The sequence below is a fragment of the Diceros bicornis genome, chromosome 16 (assembly GCF_020826845.1).
Source record: "Diceros bicornis minor isolate mBicDic1 chromosome 16, mDicBic1.mat.cur, whole genome shotgun sequence".
Taxonomy (NCBI): Eukaryota; Metazoa; Chordata; class Mammalia; order Perissodactyla; family Rhinocerotidae; genus Diceros; species Diceros bicornis.
This window is the reverse complement of record NC_080755.1, coordinates 20,427,189-20,447,148: the sequence shown is the minus strand read 5'-3', so window position 1 is coordinate 20,447,148 and position 19,960 is coordinate 20,427,189. Positions and strand designations below refer to the sequence as shown.

The 19,960-nt window shown below is 38.9% G+C and overlaps 1 protein-coding gene across 6 annotated transcripts in view; it reads left to right on the top strand.

Annotated features, from left to right (window-relative positions):
- Positions 1-19,960, top strand: part of ZNF521 (zinc finger protein 521) — a 275,270-nt gene that overhangs the window by 224,442 nt on the left and 30,868 nt on the right. The window lies entirely within an intron of this gene.

Below are 19,960 nucleotides of genomic sequence, written 5' to 3'. Positions count from 1 at the left end.
AGTTTTAGAAAATTTGTGTGTAGGATGGTTCCTGAGTGTAGGTCTTAATGTACTCTAAATATCATTCTAAATGGAGCTTCAAGGATTGCCTTTTGTTAGTTGTTTTTTTTAACACAGTAGTTCCCAGAAGTTCCCTCAACTGGAATCTCTCCCCACCCTGTGCAACCCATTTTCTAATTCTAATCGCCACCCTTCAAGGATCCCATTTTCTCATTCTAGCCCCCTTCCTCCCTCAAGCAACCCATTGTCTTATTCTCACCCTGGATTCTGTTGCAACAGCAGTTCAGAGGGCTCCAGGATCATTTAGCCTGGTTTCTGGGTGATGCCACTGCTACCACATTCTGTTCTCCATGGAGTGCCTAAAAGTCTTAGCAGTTGAATCTACAGTGCTCTGGTGCCTCTGGAGTATACCACAGTGTCACATCTCCCTAGTCACCCATTGCCCTTGGGTCACCCTGGTCAATGAAAGTTCCAGAGTGAAAATGTAGTTGTATTCAAGTTTTTAATCTTTTCAACACCTAAATCCTAAGGGCTTATCTCTGAAAACATTCTACATTGAATGCCTGGGTCTCTAGGCCAGATGGATAGAGCATTACTGAGGTTACTGTGGCAGACAAAGTGAGGTGAAGCTCTTTCAAAACCCACTGGAGTCAGGCTCCCCCTTAAAGCAAGCTGTGGCTAAATGGGCACCAGGCTCTTGAGTAGCCTGAATTCTACCACTCCCGGGGAAAGCGAGAGAGCTGGAATTAAACATTCATCTTTAAGGGACATTTTTCAATATTTTAGTTCTTCTGTTTTCTTAAGTATATAATGGAGAATATAATGCACAGAACATAGCTACTTCATAGGAGTATAGTGTGAATTAGTGATATAAGAATGGAATGTCCTATAAGTCACTGAGGGGACAGACCCAATCATGCATATTTTGCTCTTATTTATTATTTGGAGATCTTTTGTGATACTTTTTGAATAGCAAAGCCCCATGATTCACAGCCTGCCATAGGTATGAGAGCCAGCTAATGAAATGTGCCATTGATTTCCTTTTTCTGTCTTTTTTGACCCTCTGTTAAATTTAAAGAGGAAAAGAGATACATTAAATTCCAATTCTAATAATAGCCCCCAATGGGGACCAAGTGTCTAAGACAATGCGAAGAGAGACCTTTCAGCAGTAGGATTTGCTTTGAGCCAAAATGAAGTCTGTCATGATCATATTATTTAGTGAAATGACATCATGGAAGGAAGCTGATTCCTGGTCAGACCCCAAAGAACAAGTGGCACATCCCGAAATCATGCCCACTGGTAATAATTAAGCTTTACTCTCTGCAGAGAACCATAGATGACTTAAGAAGCAGTATTCTTGAGAATCCCAGACTTTAGATTTCCAGTTCTTCACGTAGCAAATGGATGCCTTCACAGTCTATTCTACTCTCTTCCGGTGGCCTATAAAGGGCTTTGGGTTAAGCCTTTGTGTGTTAATAGACCACCATTAGAAAGCAGTAAATTTATTAAGGAAAATCATGTTCAGAGGAAAAATAAAATGAACACTTAAAAAATGTGTTCAGCAAAGAAAAGAGCAAGGTATATACCACATAGATTTTCTGAAGCATTAGCTCACCCTTTTAATGGAAACTTCTGTGATATCACTGAAGTATTTCTAAAGAATCAGAGTACTTATAATTAATTGTATTAATCATGAAGACAAAATTTATCCTCAGCTTCTATGGTGTGTTAAGGATAGAGATGTTTACTCAAGAAGAAAGCTAACATGGCATTCTTCTGTGCAGATGGAATTTTCACTTGACAGAGTATGTGTTCGTATGGTAGGTGTTTGCTTTTCATTTATCCACTTAGAGTTTTTCATCCTTTTGGATATTTATTTATTTTGTGAAATGCAGAGAGGAGGGAAAAGAAAAGACTATAATTTGTGACAAGTGTACTTCCTGAGCAAAATACTTATTTATCCTACTCACCTTTCTATTCTCTTCATCATTATATCTCTTTTTTTATTGAGATGTAATTGACATATAACATATTAGTTTCAGGTGTGCAACATAATGATTTAATATTTGTATATATTGTGAGATCATTACCTCTTATCAGTCTTTGTATATTGTAAAACACAGAAATCTAAGACCTCATTATCCTCACAATTCATACAAATTTTATTAACTGTAATTATAAAACATGTTGACCTCCCAATTTTACTTTCAGAGAATTGCATTTTGACCTCTGCTCTCAAAAATGTGAATAGGGTGGAAATATGTGATCTCTCAGTACAAAAATGACATCTTCTTTCCTAACAGGGTTGCAGGCATTGAAGAGCAGGCGGGAAAGGTTTGCACAGTGGATATCCGTATCCCATCTTGCCAAAGGATAAATCAAGGGCATTCATTCATCAGCTTTCAAGCTGCCACCCTCTTTTCTTTTCCCCTAGCCCCCACCTCTCCCTGAAATTGGGAGGAGGGAGGTTCTGATTATTTTTGCCTATTTCTAGCAGAACTAGGCATGAACAATTAAATTTAGGGCTTCCCTGTGGTCTGTGAATAACAGTGCACAGTGCTAACCATCAGTGCACAAAGGCAGACAACAAAAAAAAGGCTTATTTATTTTTTGTTTACCCTTCAGGACACTGTTTACCTATCACTGAAGGGGAAGTTATAATCTCATCCCTTTTGGAAATTGTACGGGGTTTATTCCCTAGCTTCGAGTCTCCAACTGCCCAGTGATGAAGTGGGTATGTCAGCCTGGGGCCAGGGGATTTATATAAGTCCCCGCTTGTTCCCCCACCTCCCCACCACTGCGCATGTGTATGTGTGTCTGTCCCTCTGTCTGCCTCTCTGTCTCTTTGTTTCTTGAGCGCTCTCTCATCTCCTCATTCTCCCCACGCTATCTCATTCCCTTTTCCTTGATTTTTGTGTCAAACCTTTTTCTTTTTCTCCCTTTCAAGCAGAATGATTTTTCCCCTTTTCTCCCTCTCTCTAAATTTACTTCACAGCAGATTGTCTTGTAGTAAATCACCAAAAACCCAAATAGCACTAAAGCATTCTGATACAACATTAGCATTTGCTTAACAAGCACAAGATAAACATTAAACAAAGAACTGCATTTCTTTATTAGAGGCTGCAAGATACATAATCCATGAGCACAAGAAACATGGGACCCAGTGGATATGCAGATGTGTGTTATTTCATTGGCGCTGGGCGGCCTTGTTAGAAAAGGTTTTCATCTGAAGGCTTGGGGGTGGATGGTTGACTGTCCCTGGTGGGGCTGTAACTAGATACAGAGACTGTTGCAAGCTAGGCTGGGCTCCCTGGTGGACGTGCTGATTGGACAGCCTGAGGAAAACTTGGGAAGCATCGGGAAGTGAACTCAATCACCTTGGGGATGATAGGGTAGAACCAGATGAAGGCATTTGACTTCTTTTGTAACTCCCACTAAGGACAGATTGCCAGTGCGATCCAGCCTCCATAACTGCAAATCAGGCCCTTTCCCCTACGCCGATTTCATTAGAATGGCCAGCATGGTGCAAAGAGGAAAAAAAAAAAGGTTAGACACAGTAATTTTACAGGCAGGCGGGTACAAAAAAAATCTGCATAATTAAGCAGTCAAGGCTGCTAATAGGGGAGTTTATATGCTCTGGGACCAGGCAAGGGCAGCACATATGGATATAGCACTGGATATTAAATCTACGGCATGCAGACTTACTTCAGGGCCCTCAGAGAAAAGGCTAATTATAGAGAGAGGAATTGTGTTTACTGGTCTGTCTTGGGCAAAGATGGTGAAAGAAGTGCAACCAAGTTTTGCAGTTAGACATGAACAGGCTGTTAATAGAGATATCAAAATATGTGCTGGTGGTTGTTTCCTACCTAATCAACACAAAATTACAGATTCTGTGGACACTGCCCCCACCCCACATGACCTACTGTAGACAAAACACTTGGAGTGAAGTTTCATACCTTAGGTGTATGCGTAATGTCAAGATGCATGAGCTAGGAGTGTGTTTGTTATTAAACTGCCACAATTTAATCTCGGCTGTGCTCTTTATCATCAATAAATTGTATTTAGCAGTTCGGCTAGCCCTGTTTCAAAATGTCAGTGCTTCTGGGCGTGAGCTCAAAGTCAGTACTGAAATATAAATGGAGAATCTGAGTGGAAGTCGCAGTGGGCAGGGGTAAGCCTTTCAGGAAAGGGTGTGTTTCTGGAAGGGGCTCCAATGGGGTGGACATTAACATTTCATAACGCAGATCAAAGGTAAAGAGAAAACCCAAAGGCCCCTTTGTCACAGGCCCCTAATGGCTGCCTCATACATGAGCTGAGATGATTTCTTCAAATTATTAAAGAGATTCATTTCATATTTGTATGGATGTATGCATAGATGTATGCGAGCACTTATTTATTTAATTCCATACAAAGAACGTTTTCTAAAGAGGACAAGGTTGTGGGCCGTTTGCCCCGGGCTGGATGTGCCAAGGCTTGCCTGGTTGTTTCAGGGGACCGGAGCCTCCTGCAGATTGCATTTGCAGAGAAGCAGTCTGGACCCTTTGTCCTTTAGGGAAGCTTTCCATGGGAAACAGCAGCCCTCGCCTAACACAGATCTGCGGCTGTGGGCTCTGGCCCTCTGTGGGCCTGTTGTGCATTCCGTTACTTCCCCCCAACAAGGAGGGCCACGAAGAATCCCACCGCCTCGTCTCAAGATGCACCAAAACCTCGGGCCTATGAAAGTAAACAGCATCTGATCAGCCAGATATTGGGTCAGACTCGCTGACATCTGTGCTCTTCTTAGAGGAGGGGAATTCAGTGCTAATGAGAAGACCCAACCCTGTGCCTCGGAAAGTGAGAGTTGCAAAGGCTACTGAACTGGCAGTGTAGCCCCTTCAAGTGAGGGAAAGCATCATGTTGGCACACGGCGCTGTGCACCTCCTCTTGTCCGCTCCTTGTTCACCAGCCGACCTAGGGTGTCCCTTTTACTTAGAACAGCTGGTCAGGTATCACAGCACTCGGTTAAGAGGGTGAAGGTCTTGAGAGACTAGTGTAATGCAGATACCCAAAGCAGATATTTCCGTCTCGATTTTTGAAATGTATTTTTCCTTAGCAACTGTTAATTGAGTTTTTAAAATCAGACTAATCCCCAGAATTTTTTCTAAACTCAGTGATTTCTGATATCTTCTGATTTCTAGAGGTTACAATGAAGTGGCATTCTAAAGAAAGAAAACTGTGATTGCCCGCAAATAGTAGGACAGCGTGGCACAAGTGGACTACAGTAGCGTTGGAAGTACTTATTAAGACGAATTTTTTTTTTTATCCCATTCTTTTTACTTGAAACTTAAAAAAGTAAAGTGAAGAAAAATTTGTATGAAAGACTCAGTAGAGGTCCATACCTTCAAAATGATGGCAGCTGAGTGTAAAATGCATGGGGCAGGGCCTGGGCATCATTTTTCTGCTTGTCAAGAGAAAATGAAGTTGACTGGAACCCTGGCAGACAGTAAGTAGGCCTTGCTAGAAAAGGAGAAAATATTATTATGTTTTAGGTAGAAATAAATGTAGAGGACAGAGCTAAAACACAATTGCTTTTACTTTTAACTTTTGGGCTGATCAAAAGTAAGCAAGCTAGGCAAGGGGCAGGTCCCTGGTAGAGGAACGATATGAATTTGAAAAGATCCCTTTGGCCACATGTTGAATTGTGGGGGGATACAAAGAAAGATCCAGCTATATACTCCTGCCCAGTCCATGGATGGACAGACAGTCCACCCTTCCACGGACCCAATCCACGGACAATTCTCCGTTCCTTCCTTGTCTCCTTCCTTCTATTCATTCGTTCAACAATAATGAAGAAACACAGTTGTCTTGAGAACAGACCTAGTAAGTGATAAGGAGGATAATAAAGAAGGAATGTATCTTGTAGGGGAAATAAAATATGTATTTATGCCATGGAGGAGACTATGATAAACGCCCTAAGAGTCCTATAAAGTATGGTAGGAGTTCAGAGGAGAAATTAATTCTGAGTGAGGAGAAGAGACTTGGCTGGGGACTTGAGCCTGAGGAACAGCAAATGGTGTGACAGTTCTTTTCCATGTAAGCTGTACCATGCTTCCTCGTTTCTGGACTAACGTTCTGTGTCATCTCAACAAATACACTGATAGATTATCTAAACAATTCTCCCCTCCCCCCATACACACAAAAGCACACACGTACACAGTTGGGTAGAGGAGAAGACAAGGAGGACGAAGGGAAAAAAAAATAACCAATATCGTTATGGCAATGCCTTGACAGGAAGACGTTTTCAAAAGTGGATAATTTAACAGCATTAACATCTTTTGGGTATTGTTTTAAATTTTATCATTACCATATGCTGAGATTTCCTCATAAATGTCTGGGTTAAGTTAAAAAACTAACAAAAGTTCTCTGCTGGATCTGCCCGAAGAATCTCACATGGCTAGGAGCCTGACAAATGCTGCTCTTGCTCCTGACAGCCCTGCTAGGCTCTGGAGGCAGGGTGGGCAGGGGAGACAGGCCCACCGTTCCTGAAGGCCGCGCAGACTTTCCCACTCCCACTAACAGCATTCCGCTGAGCAGTCTCAGTGTTTCTGCCCTGAACAGTCTCAGTGTTTCTGCCCTTGGATCTGCTGTCTCAATTCTACTTCTCAAGTCCTACAAGACCCAAAACTGCTTTAAGGCAGCTAACAGAACTGAACATAGAGGAGAAAGCAACTTCTATGGAACTCTGACTTCCTCTCTCGCTTTTCAGTCTAAACACACTGAAACCAGTGCTCCTCTCCGCCCCACAGCCTCTTGCTTCTTCTCCTTCTCTCTCTCTTTCCTGTCTGGAGTGGAGGGGAAGAAATATAGAGGAACAAAATGAATAAATGAACTCTAAAGAGTAAAATGACACTTGATATAAGATATTTTAACAAATGAGCAAACATTTGTTTCATGCTTAATAACAACAATAACTGATAGACTCTTGATCTAGATTATCTTGAATGGGTCTCACTTCTCAGCCTTATGATGTAGGAACTTGATAGCCCCAATGGATAGATGGTTCAACTAAGGTGAGGTTAAATAACGTAGGGGAGATTACACAGCTTGTTAGTGGCAGGGTTCCAAAGCCTGAGTTTTTAAAATCTCTCCACCATGGTGCATGGGAAGAGAGGCTTTGCACATAATGCCTGTGATGACTTTTATAAATACTGTCTCTTCCATGTACTGCAGTGTAAGTCAGTGTGAGGCTTTGGTAGAGGTCTATGTCTGCTAATATGCTAGACCTACCAAGCACTTGACATGTGTGTCAGGAATTTTCCTCCCACTGTGGAAGCAACTTTGTGACAGTGGACAAGTGACAGATTACAGAATTGGACTCAGTAATGGTCTGCTTGCTATCAGATCTCCAACCTTATTTTAGAATAAGATTTTGTTTTTTATAAATTAGAAAAGATTTAGTGGCTGACCATTCAGTTTCTGAGCATTCACTGGAAATTAATATTTAATCAATGTGCGAGGAGGCTTAATTGCATTTGTGACCTGCTTTCTTACATATTTGGGAGGGTAGAATTGAAAATGGAGAACACATAGTGGCTGCGTTTTACTGCCAGAGTGGAACTTTACAATCGTCCCAGGGGACCTTCTGGTAATGTTTGTAATGTGCTGCTATTGTGATTTAGGAAAGAAAAATGCTACTGCTGGGCTTCATTTTCAACAGATTTTTTTAAACATCAATTAATGCAATCGAATGTAGTACAGGGAAATCTAACTTTTTATTTACATTTCTGGGGGCCAGGGAGGGTTGGTTTGTTTTTGTGAACTCCAGTCATTGGAGCTGTACAGTATATGGTTTTCTTGGTATTTTCCAAATCAACTCAGTGAGTTATATTTAACAGTCTATGGGAAACTCTCCACGTGAGGAAGAGAAAACAGCCTTGTAACTGGTACCATTTGTTGGGAAATAAATGATTCTGCCTTGCTTCACGCAGTTTGAAAATAATGACTTTTTTGGTTTTTAAAAACAGATTTAGTTAATAAAATGAATCATATCGGTTTTCTTACCCATACCAGCAAAATTGAAATATGTTATTTCTTCATGAATTAGTCAGATTTTTCAGTGCCAAGTTTTGAACTCAGTCTTGATGAATTCGAGAATAATAACCTTAAAAAAAAAGAGCATCACATGTTTGGCCTTCAACCTTAAAAGGGCACTAAAATAAACCATTAAGATAATCAGAAAGGTCCATGCTGAAAGCACATTTTTCTAATTTTTCTCCCTGTTGTCATTCACTGCCATACCTAAACACACATTATCAGCACCAGCTATTGGGTGCCTCCTATCCTCCCGAGCACAGGGACCCAGTGAACTATGTATCATAGATAGTTTCACTAAAAACTTGGTTCCATGTTGAAATTTAATTTTTTTTCTTCCCCATAATGTGGACTCTAGACTAGATTTGAGCCCAGCTCTACCAGTGACTACCCATGTGACTTTGAGCAAATCAGTCAAGATTTTCCTAGGATTTGGGTTACCTGGACCAATCTGTGTTATTGAACAGATTAACTGAGAATCAATGTATATGAACCCACTCCACACATTTTGAAAATTGTAAAATGCTGTATAAATATAAGGAGTTGTTATATTTATAATCATCCTCAAGTAGAGGTAATGGGAAGAAAATGTACCATTGTAATAGTCTTAGCATTGGTGAAAGCCTCCTTCTTATGCGGCTTTCAAAAAAAGAGAGGGACGTGAGTTTGAATTGTGTAGACACCTCACTCAACTTCTTGTGCTTAAAAGTTGTGTTGGCCTGAGCACGAAGTATGATCTTTTGCAGTAGATGAGGTAATATGTAGACCTAATCGGGTGAGTTAAGGCCACAGTGACTACTTTGGCTTGGAATTTCCCTGCTGTTATCACTTTAAGACAGAATTGCTAATACTCGTTGCAAAAGAGAGGTGCTCAGATTCTAGATCCTCTGTGTGTTACGTGATTACATTCCTCTCCTTTCTCATGCTGTTCCCTTTTGAGAGGATGTCTGCCTGTATCGTGGGTTCTATTATGTGGGTGCCGTTAAGTAGCGTAAGAAGGCTCAGAATGGACTATTCCGGCCAAGATGCCAATCTCCCGCTTCCTCATCAATCACGTGCTCACTCATAAGGGTATTGTGATAGAAAGTCTTAGTTATGTCTGATTCTCTGAGATCTTGTTTTATTTTTAATTCTTTGAAGTAGCTGGGCCAATATTTAATTAAGGTAACTTTTCTTCCCATTCCAGGGAAGAACATTTATCTTGTTACTGGGCGTTTTTCTCTAAATATAAGTATCTATGCACAGTCAGTTATTGTGATTGGTTGAAAACATGCTAAAAATATTTACTCCACTTTATTCCTTTCTGCACATTCGTACAGTGCTAATCTGTGTTTACCCATTCTCGTTTTAATTTCTAAACTATCTTTCCTCCAATATTCAGAGAAAGGAGAACTTTCATTGCTGGTTCATATCAGATTATTTGCCTCGTATCTTATCCAACAGTTACTATCCTACAAAATTATATCAAGTGTTTACTTTTCTCCACATTGTCAAATATAAAAACACTCATGCTAATCTCTGTCTTTAAGAAGTCAAACATTGCTACTGCTTTTCAGGAGCAAAGGAAGAGTAGGAAACAAGACAACACCATGTGTCACCTTTTATCCTGGACTTTTTTGCTTTTCTTTACCAAGAATGAAATTGATAAGTGAGCTAAACATGATTTGCTTTCAGAAAGGGAGTAAATTTTATAATTGTGAGTATCAGATTTCTACTGAGATTGTGTAAGACAGCATAGGAATTCTATGCTGATTGCATCACATATCATGCAGGGGCAAAGCAGAGCTTTTAAATACATAAAATGTTTATAGCCATTGATATATACTTTAGTGACATTTTTTCAATAGATTTTCTTTTGTGTTAGGAAATTATCAGCCTTCTTTATATTGACACAGTATACAATATTTAAATTTTTAAAATGGATCTCGAATGAGCTCGGATCAGGTTTTAGAAAAATTGTCATCAAGATAGGGGATTAAAAATTTATTGTGCCCAAAGCGTCTTTATAATTTGGCATTATAGTCTTAGAAATATTTAATAGCTTTGTAGAAGGTAATATAAGGAATTGCTGTCTGAGAAAGTGCTATCCTTAATTATTATGTCTTGTTCTTCATTTAACAGATACACTTATTAACTAATCCATGGTTTTTGTTAGGCCCATTTCGTAGTCTTTAGCTTTGGTTTTTGACCTAACAAAACACCTAGGAATATCTACCTCACTATACTTCCAAGCTAAGAAGAAATGAGACAGAAATCTTTGTTACAACATGGATCTTTTGACCCTCCTTCCTTCCTTTCTTTCTTCCTTCCTTCTTCTCTCTCTGTCCCTCTCCCCCTCCCTCTCTTCCTTCTTTTTTGCCATCTCAATAAATGATAACTCTCTCACTTATGTTGCTCTTGACTGACAGGAAACAGACAGAAGGAAATAGAAATGAGTGTGATTCATTGGTATGCCAGTAACATCTTGGCTTCAGAATATAGTGTCAAGATGTACTGGTGTATCCAGAACGATGCCCAAGAGAGAAAAGTAGGTTAGGAACATATCGAGCTAACTATTTTCCATACATAATATGGTGTTACCTTTTTAGTAAGCCATATACTTAGAAATATGCATGGAGTCCCAGTTTCTTCCCAAATACTCGATTTAGTACCATATCACAGAATGATTCAGGCACTTAAATAAGTATAATTAGCTATAGGCAGAAAAGCATTAAGGAACAGTCTTCGTTTCTGAATAATTATAATTCCATAAAGGAGAGCTCAAACCCAGTCTCCACAGGGCTTCAGGTGACAGTTTAACCAAATCGTTGGGTTATTGCCATTGAGAGAAAACATCAGCATTTAGCCATGGATGCCTTCTACGTCATAAGTTGTATAATCATGAGTGTTTCTTGTAGATTGACAGCTCAGACCAAAGTGCTTCTTTACCCAGAATGGTGTTCCAGGCTGTTCTGCAGAATCTGGAGATAAGGGGAATTTAACTTTCCATTACCAACAAGTGCTACATATTAGCTAAGGCTCTGCTCTCCTGAAGGCAGAGGAGCACTTGCACAAGGGCAAGAGAGACAATAATAATAGTAGTTAAGGAAATAGGGGATGAAGTGGATTGAAATAAATTCAGGCTTTGTCTCATCAGGGAGCAAAGGAGTGAACGAGTAGTATGGAAACATAAATAACTCCTTGTATATCAACAAGAGATCAAGAAAGACAATAACTTTTGCTTTGCTTTATTGACAACTTAAGTTGTATTTAAGAGAGAAGAAACTTTTTTTTAAGTGAGAGTTTGGTGGTCCAGTATAGTATTGGATTCAGAAACCCTGAATTCTGGTACTGGCCAGAACACTTTGCTGTCATGGGTGTGTTAGTTAATATCTCTAGTCTCAATTTCCTCATCTTTTAAATAAGCCCATCGTTAATTGGATTGTCTCCAAATCCCCTTCTAATCTTTATCTAATATTCTAGTATTTAGCCAAACATATAACATTTACCCTTTCTTTTTTTTCCTACACATTCCTAGTTTATTGCTTTTTCTCCATTTTACATGAAAAAGCACAATATTCTGGGATCTTTGAAAATACTTGAGCCAACAAATACAATTTGGGGAGGTATTTATTAGAATATTTCTTAGTAAAAGGATAACGCCAAATCGTGGTCAGCCAACTCTCTCGGGCTCTCACAATCATGTTTCCCATATCACTTTTCAGATTTCTCTGAGCATTGGGAGTGTTATTTGTTTTTGGAGGGATGCTAATCACCTTATAGTAGTTTTATGTCATTCTCTATTTTTCTTCAAGCCTAAAAGCTTTATTAAAATAGAGTCTGGAAGAAAAAACTGTACATAGATTCACACACTGTACATTTATTTTTCTAAGTGTGTTGTTGGAGTTTTTTCCTTTGCTAATATACTTTGACACCTTATAGTTGTAACCTGCTGTTCTCTTTAATTGCTTATTGTTATTAATTATATAGTGGTAACGTAGTTGGCTGCTTGAGACACTTGGCTGTGAAGAAATTCATTTATCATTATTGCCATTAGAGCTACAGAAAATTGCCAACATTCCATCCAGAGATGAATGTTTTTGAGCTCATATCCAGTAAAATTTTGAACATGGGTCAAATCCATAAGTGTTTTCTTTCTGCTACTACCCTTTGCTTCTTCTAGTCTCTGCTTTGAGCACCTTCATTTTCTCTTATCTTTCGTTTTTGGTCCTTGATTTGCTGCCCTTTCAGTGAAATTTATATATTATTCTCAGTATTCCGTTTAGTAGCCTGTCCAAATAGTACCCTTTATTTTCTCCTCATATTCCTAACTGTAAATTTTCCTTCTTAGAATTTCTTTTATAATGCAAATAACATTCCTGCCTTTACAACTTTCTTACATGTACATTCCATTTTAAAACATTAATGCTAATTGGACATTGCCTTAAGCCCCGCCTTTCCATGAAAGTGATCATTATGTCCTTAAGAGTAATTATAAACCCCTTCTCACACTATAAATAATCAGATGTATTTAGATTCCCAGATTAGGAAACTGCTGGTAGAATGAATGAATGAATGAATGGTGCACGTATGCAAACATGGGGATGTGTACTTGCACACATCCAGCTACTTCCTGATATCTGTAGTTTCTTTAAATCTGGACTTAATTTAGAATTCATGACCCCACAGCTGCGTGTGCCACAGAACAGCCAGGCCAGAGCACTCCTCTGCCTTCTGGCATCATGACATTAAATTCACACTAGTTAAGCCAACTTAAATTGAGCCTCCTTGAACCTTCCTAAATAAAACTAGTGGCCTTAATTACAATCAGGCAATTTAAAGGTTATGGAGCTCTAACTAGTCCTGCAGTATATCACTTTAATAATGCACAGGAAAATTTCTCTAAGGGTGGCATCGTTTGATTAGAAGAATTCAAGTTTCACAGCACATTTCCAATAAACTGTTTTTAGAAATCTTATTGCATTTATTGCACCATTACCTTTTTTTATTCTTCAAGGCCAAGTTTCTAAGGTCACACCAATAGAACAATAAAAATGTGAGTCATTTGCAAATATTGTGCAGTTTTGTGATTTTTGCATTGCTGCTTAGCGATTTTCTTAGTATTGCCACAGACACAGTGATAGGAGTAGGATCAAGTTCCTTGGAAATCTGAGAGATTCTGGCTCACTTGACGGCCTCCTGCCTCATTGCAGATATGACTTGTGCTTCAGTGGTGAACCCTGATTCCAACACCACAGTTTAGGAGGGAAGATGTCATCTTTGCAATAAGTCATCAATGATAGATAATATAAGTTTCTTAGGAGGATAATTAACTTTGGAAATACCCAATTAGTTTCTTGTCATAAATCTGTGGGCACTTAAAACCCCGTGGTTTTCAAGATCCATAACATTTACAGAAGCTGGTGAACCTCACTCCAGTTCTTTTGTTTGTTGGAGTTGGGTTTTCTTTGTTTTGTTTTGTTTTTAAATCATCAGCAGTGGCACGCAATGCTTTCTAGCAAGGATAAACAGTTTTTCAGTGTTAGGAGACTTTCTCCTTCAGATTACTAGGGGCTTTATGCCAAGAAGAAGAAGACAGGAAAAAAAAAAGGCCCTGAGCTTTGCCATCAACTCACACGGTAACACAAAAACACACCTGATGAGAGCTGTGTCCAGAGCATGGCTCGAGTTGCTAGCCCACTGCTCTATGGAATTAATATTGACTGTTGCGTCGTCTCAGTTCTTAAAGTTGCATTCCCAATAGATTTAACTTTAAAACAGGTTACATTTAGTTTATGCTTCATGAACTATCCTCTTTCGATTTTACCAATTTTGGGGGTTTTTTTGTACAGTACTCGAAGGTAAATATACCTGTACTTCTACCAGAGCCAGAAGTCCCAGATGTGAGGACATTAATAGTAGGTATTTAATATCAAACAAGAGAAATTTTAAACCAAGAGTATAATAAATGCATACATCTGATTTAACCCATTAGTTAAAAGAATGGGCTTTGTGATATAAGAATACATAACTATTAATAAAAATTATTTAACACATGAACTAGGGGTCATGGCTATATGATACAGAGACTTCTCTGTGACGTGGGACAAATAAAAGGCAATTATCTCCTTTCGTATGGTTCTTTTTCTTTATTTCAGATATAAAATGCGTAATAACATTTTTCCTCTTGAAATAAAGGATACATTTTGACTCACCAATTTTTTGCCGGAGATAAGCTGGCAGATAAGACAGCTATTTTTGTTAATGCTTTCTTTGCCAGAGCTTTTTAATCTTTTTTCAGAAAATAATGAAGGTAAGTGGTATAAGGTAAATTTGGCTAGTCCAAATTTATCATATGCATAGGGTTTAACGTATAAGGGAATGGAGCAAACTTTTGAAACTCAATTGATAAATAATAAATGTTGTTTGGGTGTTAGTCTCGGCAGTTTGTTCTGATGAAATTAGATGTAGGACAAGCTAAGTATATATTTCCCATAAATTCAATAAATATTTATTGAGTCCCAACTATGAGCTATGTCCTGTTGGAAGTACTTGGCATACATATGCACAAAAGAGACAAATGCCCTTGCCCCCCTGAAACTTGCTTTGTAGCACAAATTGATGAATAACCCCAAACTTAGTTCTTGGCACTGCCTTGGTATTAAGATGTCCTGGACTGCTGCCCACCACACTTTAATAGGTAAAGCAAGAGCTGAAATGCATTACTGAATTGGAAACATGCTATTTCCAATCAGATTGTATGTCTAATTATTGTGCGAAATGAAAGTGGATTTTTACACTCTTTGTGTGCTCACAAACTTGCTCTCAAGGCAGAGAACAGAGCAGTGCTAAAGATTAGGTGGTGAAAATTTTGTGAAAGAAAAAGGGTTACTTTCCTGTATTCAAGTGAGTATAAATAAGGGGAAAAATTGACTTCAAGTAAACTGGATCCCTTTCAGCGGAATACAGCAGCATATACTGAAGTCAAAGCTTAAACAGTAAGCTGTTTTTTTTAAAGCAACCCTAATTTCTGCATAGACCTTGAAGATGTATTTCAGACTTACGTGGTCTCAATCCTCAATCCATACCCTTGCCTTTTTCAGAGCTAACAGTATTTTTACTAAGAAATATGCACTACTTTCTTCTTTTCTTGGTTAAGAATGTTTGTTCTTGGGGAGTGGGATGAGGGGAGTTCAAAGTGATTTTATCAGTGCCTTACCCAAAACTGATATTTGTTGTTTTTTTTTTTTTTTGTGAGGAAGATCAGCCCTAAGCTAACATCCATGCTAATTCTCCTCTTTTTGCTGAGGAAGACGGGCTCTGAGCTAACATCTAGTGCAAATCCTCCTTTTTTCCCCAAAGCCCCAGTAGATAGTTGCATATCTTAGTTGCACATCCTTCTAGTTGCTGTCTGTCGGACGTGGCCTCAGCATGGCCGGAGAAGCGGTGCACACCCGGGATCCGAACCCAGGCTGCCAGTAGCGGAGCACACGCACTTAACCGCTAAGCCATGGGGCTGGCCCTGATGTTTGGTTTTTTAAATAAAAACATTTGAAGGCCAAATTTTTCCCTTTAAACCTATTGGCTGGGCACTGTATGTTTTCTCTGAGACATCAACTCTGGGGCCCATGTGTAGGTTAGGAAAGTTGAGAAGAAAAGGATGAAGACCTGGAGATGCCAACATACCCGTCAGGTTTGCAAGATATCATTAGTCCACATACTAATCCCTAATTCTCTACTTGTGCCAAAATATTGCTGCTGAGTTTCCACAGGTGGAAGGAAGCCACCTTTTTTAGTGGGTTGTTTGTTTTATTGTTTATTGTTTGAACAGCATTCCAATGTTTTCTCTGACATGAGAATATTCTAATAACTACTATCCACAACCGATAATAACAGCCAAGGAATTGGACGATATTGCATCTCAGAGCATCTAAAATCCCACTGCCTAACTCTCCCATCCTGACCCACCTGGACCTCCTGCTAGTTTCCAAGCTGCTGATGTTTATGGGGCTCTAGGCAGCCCCTGGGCTCTTTAAAATCTGCTGGGTACCATGCAGCCTACCCCAGTTGAATCATTTCCTGCTCCAACCCTGCTGATAATGAGAAGTTCAAGACAGGAAATAACAGTGTCAATATCAGTGGCTTTGCTTATGAAGTCCAAAAGCATCGTAGCTTTTAGAGCATGGGCCAAAAACAGGTTGTAACTGAGTTAAATGCAGACTTGCACCTTGTAGGTCTCCTTGAAATAAGATTCTGGCTGAGAAGCATGGGATACATGGGATGTACATACATGGGATATATGTCATTTTGCTTTTCTTGAGATACCGAAGGGTTAGCACTTTGTGCATGGATAGTCCAAGTCGAGGAGTCTGGTGCTCATTTACTCTTAGGATTCCCAACACCCTTTCTCTCTTATTGTAAGTCTTATTCTTGTATCTCATGCTCCTCTCTCGGGTGGCACAGAAATATTGACAGTGGCAGACATTCCCATATTTTCAGCGAGAAAAATCCAAGAAGGTGCTAGTGTCAATCTTCAGGAAACATTCATTTTCATGCTGAATTGTTCAAAAGAATAGGGCAGAACTTTTTAACTAGTGTGAAAAAAAGGTTCACACAATATTCAGGAGTCTCAAATTCTTCCTTACTTTGGGGGCTTAATGACTAATCTACTGGCAGACTTTGAGGCCTAGGTAATACTCTCCGTTGCCAAATTAGCACCTCAGTGTGTTTATGTTACAGTTGTGATATATGTGCAGTATATAATACAACAAATTATAGTGACCCGAGTGCTATGGACCCGGAAAGATGTGATGGCTGTGTGCCTGGCAAATTACAGCACAGTCTGCCTATTTTTCTACTCCTGGTTTCTAGGGTGAGCCAACGTAGCCGAGGGGTAAGTTTTGTTATGTATGGCTTTTCTTTGTGACTCCTCAGACCCCTAGCTTATAAATGTGTGCTTGGAAATTAACTCAGGGAAGAGAAGAAGCCAAGTAAAGAGTTGGGGGTTGGGAATTGTTTTAGGGCATAGTTTTCTTGGATTTAAAAATATATATAGGGATATAGTGGTACACACATTCAAACTGGAAAAATTACAACTGCAGGGCATTTGATTCCTCTGTTTGGATTCTGAGGGCAGAGTTTACTTCCACTCAGATCAGAGCTTTTAAGTATGGCTCCTGCCACATGATGATGCACCAGGAGGGGTTTATATCTTTGGACTTTAGCCTATAGATTTATGCAGTGGAAGAGGCTGGAGGACCCTTCTGGCCAATCTCGAGGGTAAATGAGAGAAGGAGTTCTACTTATAAACCGTTACAAATTGGTCCTCAGTAATGGCTGCAGTGTTGATCAGACGATATAAGGGGGCCCCCAGTGATTCCTGGGGTAACAGCTGCATGTAAGTCAACCCCTGAACATTTGCTTGTAGCTGCTCTAGATTTTTGTTTTTATTGAAGGAAAAGGAGTATAAACATGGGACGCACAGTCTGGAGGCTGCTTAAAGGGTTTCTCTTGTTTAAAGCTTATATTGAAATGTCAGTGTCTTGTGTTCAGCTAACAATTGCCATGTTGGAGCTTTATAACTGGAGTTGTGCTTGAGCATCCAAATGGTAGCTGTTGTTTTTTCTGTTATAAAACTGGCTGATTAATAGTTGTGTTGGACCAGGTTTTATAAATTGGAGAGAGAGAAATTATCATTCCCCTTTGAACTGGCCGTAGACAAACAGATTTTGTTCTTATAGCATAAAATATTGTAAATGATTGTCGTGTTCTCTACTAAGACAGTGAGGTTGTATTGCAATTAGATATTCAGACTCTTTCCTTTGAAACATTTAAAATTGGAGTAAATATTTACATTAGCGTCAGTCGCTTCTATGTAGACTTGATTCCTGTTTACATTTATGTTCACACTTAAATGAAGATTAACAAATGGAAATAATTATTTTAGCTGGAAGTTATATACATGAGAAATTATTTCTCAATTATGCCCAAACCATCTTTGGTCATGCTTTAAAGTGGTTGACTGGGACAGGAAGTTGCTGGCCTCCAACATATTCTCAGTGGTGAGAGCTTCACTCCTGCCTCTGCTGACATTGGATCCAGTGTTGGCCACATGCATGCTCCCGCCACCCCCCCCGCGCCCCCCAGTTTACAACAGAGAGGGGTTTTCTGTTTGTTCTGGAAAGATAGAGGCTTATACGGAAAGCTCCATTTCTTCTCATTCAGTTGACAAATTTGCACTCTGATGTTTCTTTCTTGTTTTTCTTGTGCTAATTTCTGCTTTCACATGTATTTGGCTAGAATACTTTCCAGTCTGAGTTCAGATCTGGAGTTTTTCTATACTCCATAATATTGCTCATTTCCTGTCTAACTTTTTGGCTATCAAAATTTCAGTGCTGTAATCAATCTTTATTAATAGGATATGGGAAGGATAGTGTTTTTTATTCCCTAATTCTCAAAGTAACCTCCAAAGGCACACCACGCTCATTGTACAAAAAATGGAGAATATAGATAAGCAAAAAGAGGAAGAAAAATCTAGAAGTTTCATCCATAGATCCCGTCTATAACTCTTAATAAAAAATAGGGCTGCACTAGCCTATTATATCGTTAATGGAATATTGTAATGGTTATTAAATCAATTGACTCAGAATCTCTTTTTAATAAATGAGTCAGACTGTATTATCCAATTACTGTCAGCTGCTACTTTTCCAGAGAGCAGAAATGGTTACTTTCATTGAATTTTTTAAGTTTCTGGCACCTTTAAGGAAGAAGGGAGAAAACAAGGCAAGGTGTAAGTTGTGGCTTCATGGGCAAAAATCCTGAGTCTACAGCTTAAGTTCATGTGAAACGGAAGGTATTGATAGCACCACCTCACGAACATCGATCTTAAATTAAAACCAGAGTTATTCTTACTGTTCTGCCTTACACCAGATAGGAAGAAGAAAGGAGAGAAGCTCAGTTTTGAAAGGAAACAGGGCTTAACTCAGCCAGATCCTCCAATACTAAGGGTTTTAGAAATTCTTTGAAAATTAAGAGGCTACTCTTAGCCACACAGTGTAAATATAGTATGTATGAGAGCTGAGTTAAACAGAGACTCTGAATAAGGATAAACTTAAAATTCTTATTATAAATAAGCTTTATTAGTTTTCCATTACGATCTGTCCCCCATTCTTCAATTAAAATAATACAAAATGAATTCTGTTAACCAGTGGTACAAATGTTGTGGGTCCCCCATTTCTCTTGTTCATTATCCAACTGACCCTGTGGTAATAAGCAAGTATGAGCATCGGGAGAAGGAGTAGGGAAGTTAGCAGGCAAGAGGAATGTGTGGGTGTGTTCAAGTCTAGCTTGGAGCATACTGGCTTTTGCTTGTCTATCATTTGCTGTGTAATAATTCTGATATATTTTCCATTCTTCTCAAATACGGAGGAAAAGTCATTTGTTGGAAAAGACCTCAGTATGTAACTTAGAAATAAAAGATATTTTTTCTATATTACAGTATGCTTTTAAACTGTAAAGAGTTCTTGAAAATGCTGGGTGCTATTGTATTGTCATTGTTGTCAGTTAGTGCCTTCACAAATAAAATGTGGAATTCATGAAAAATAAGTCTGCACTAATAATGCGTAAATACTTTATGAGTGTGTGTCATCTTTTTGTGAAATCACTTGACTAAACTTGGATTATTTAACATTTTATGAGGCACTTTTCTGTTCTTTGGATAAGAAATAAATAAAAATTAATGAGGACATTTTCCTTGTACTCATACACATATATCTTATTTATTTTTCCTTCTATTATTTTTCCAAGCAAAATACTCAGAGTCAAGAATGATAATATCACATTAAAGATCATCCTAACTTACATAATTCACTGTATGTTCATGAGTAACAGTCAATTATTATCTCCAAGAAAA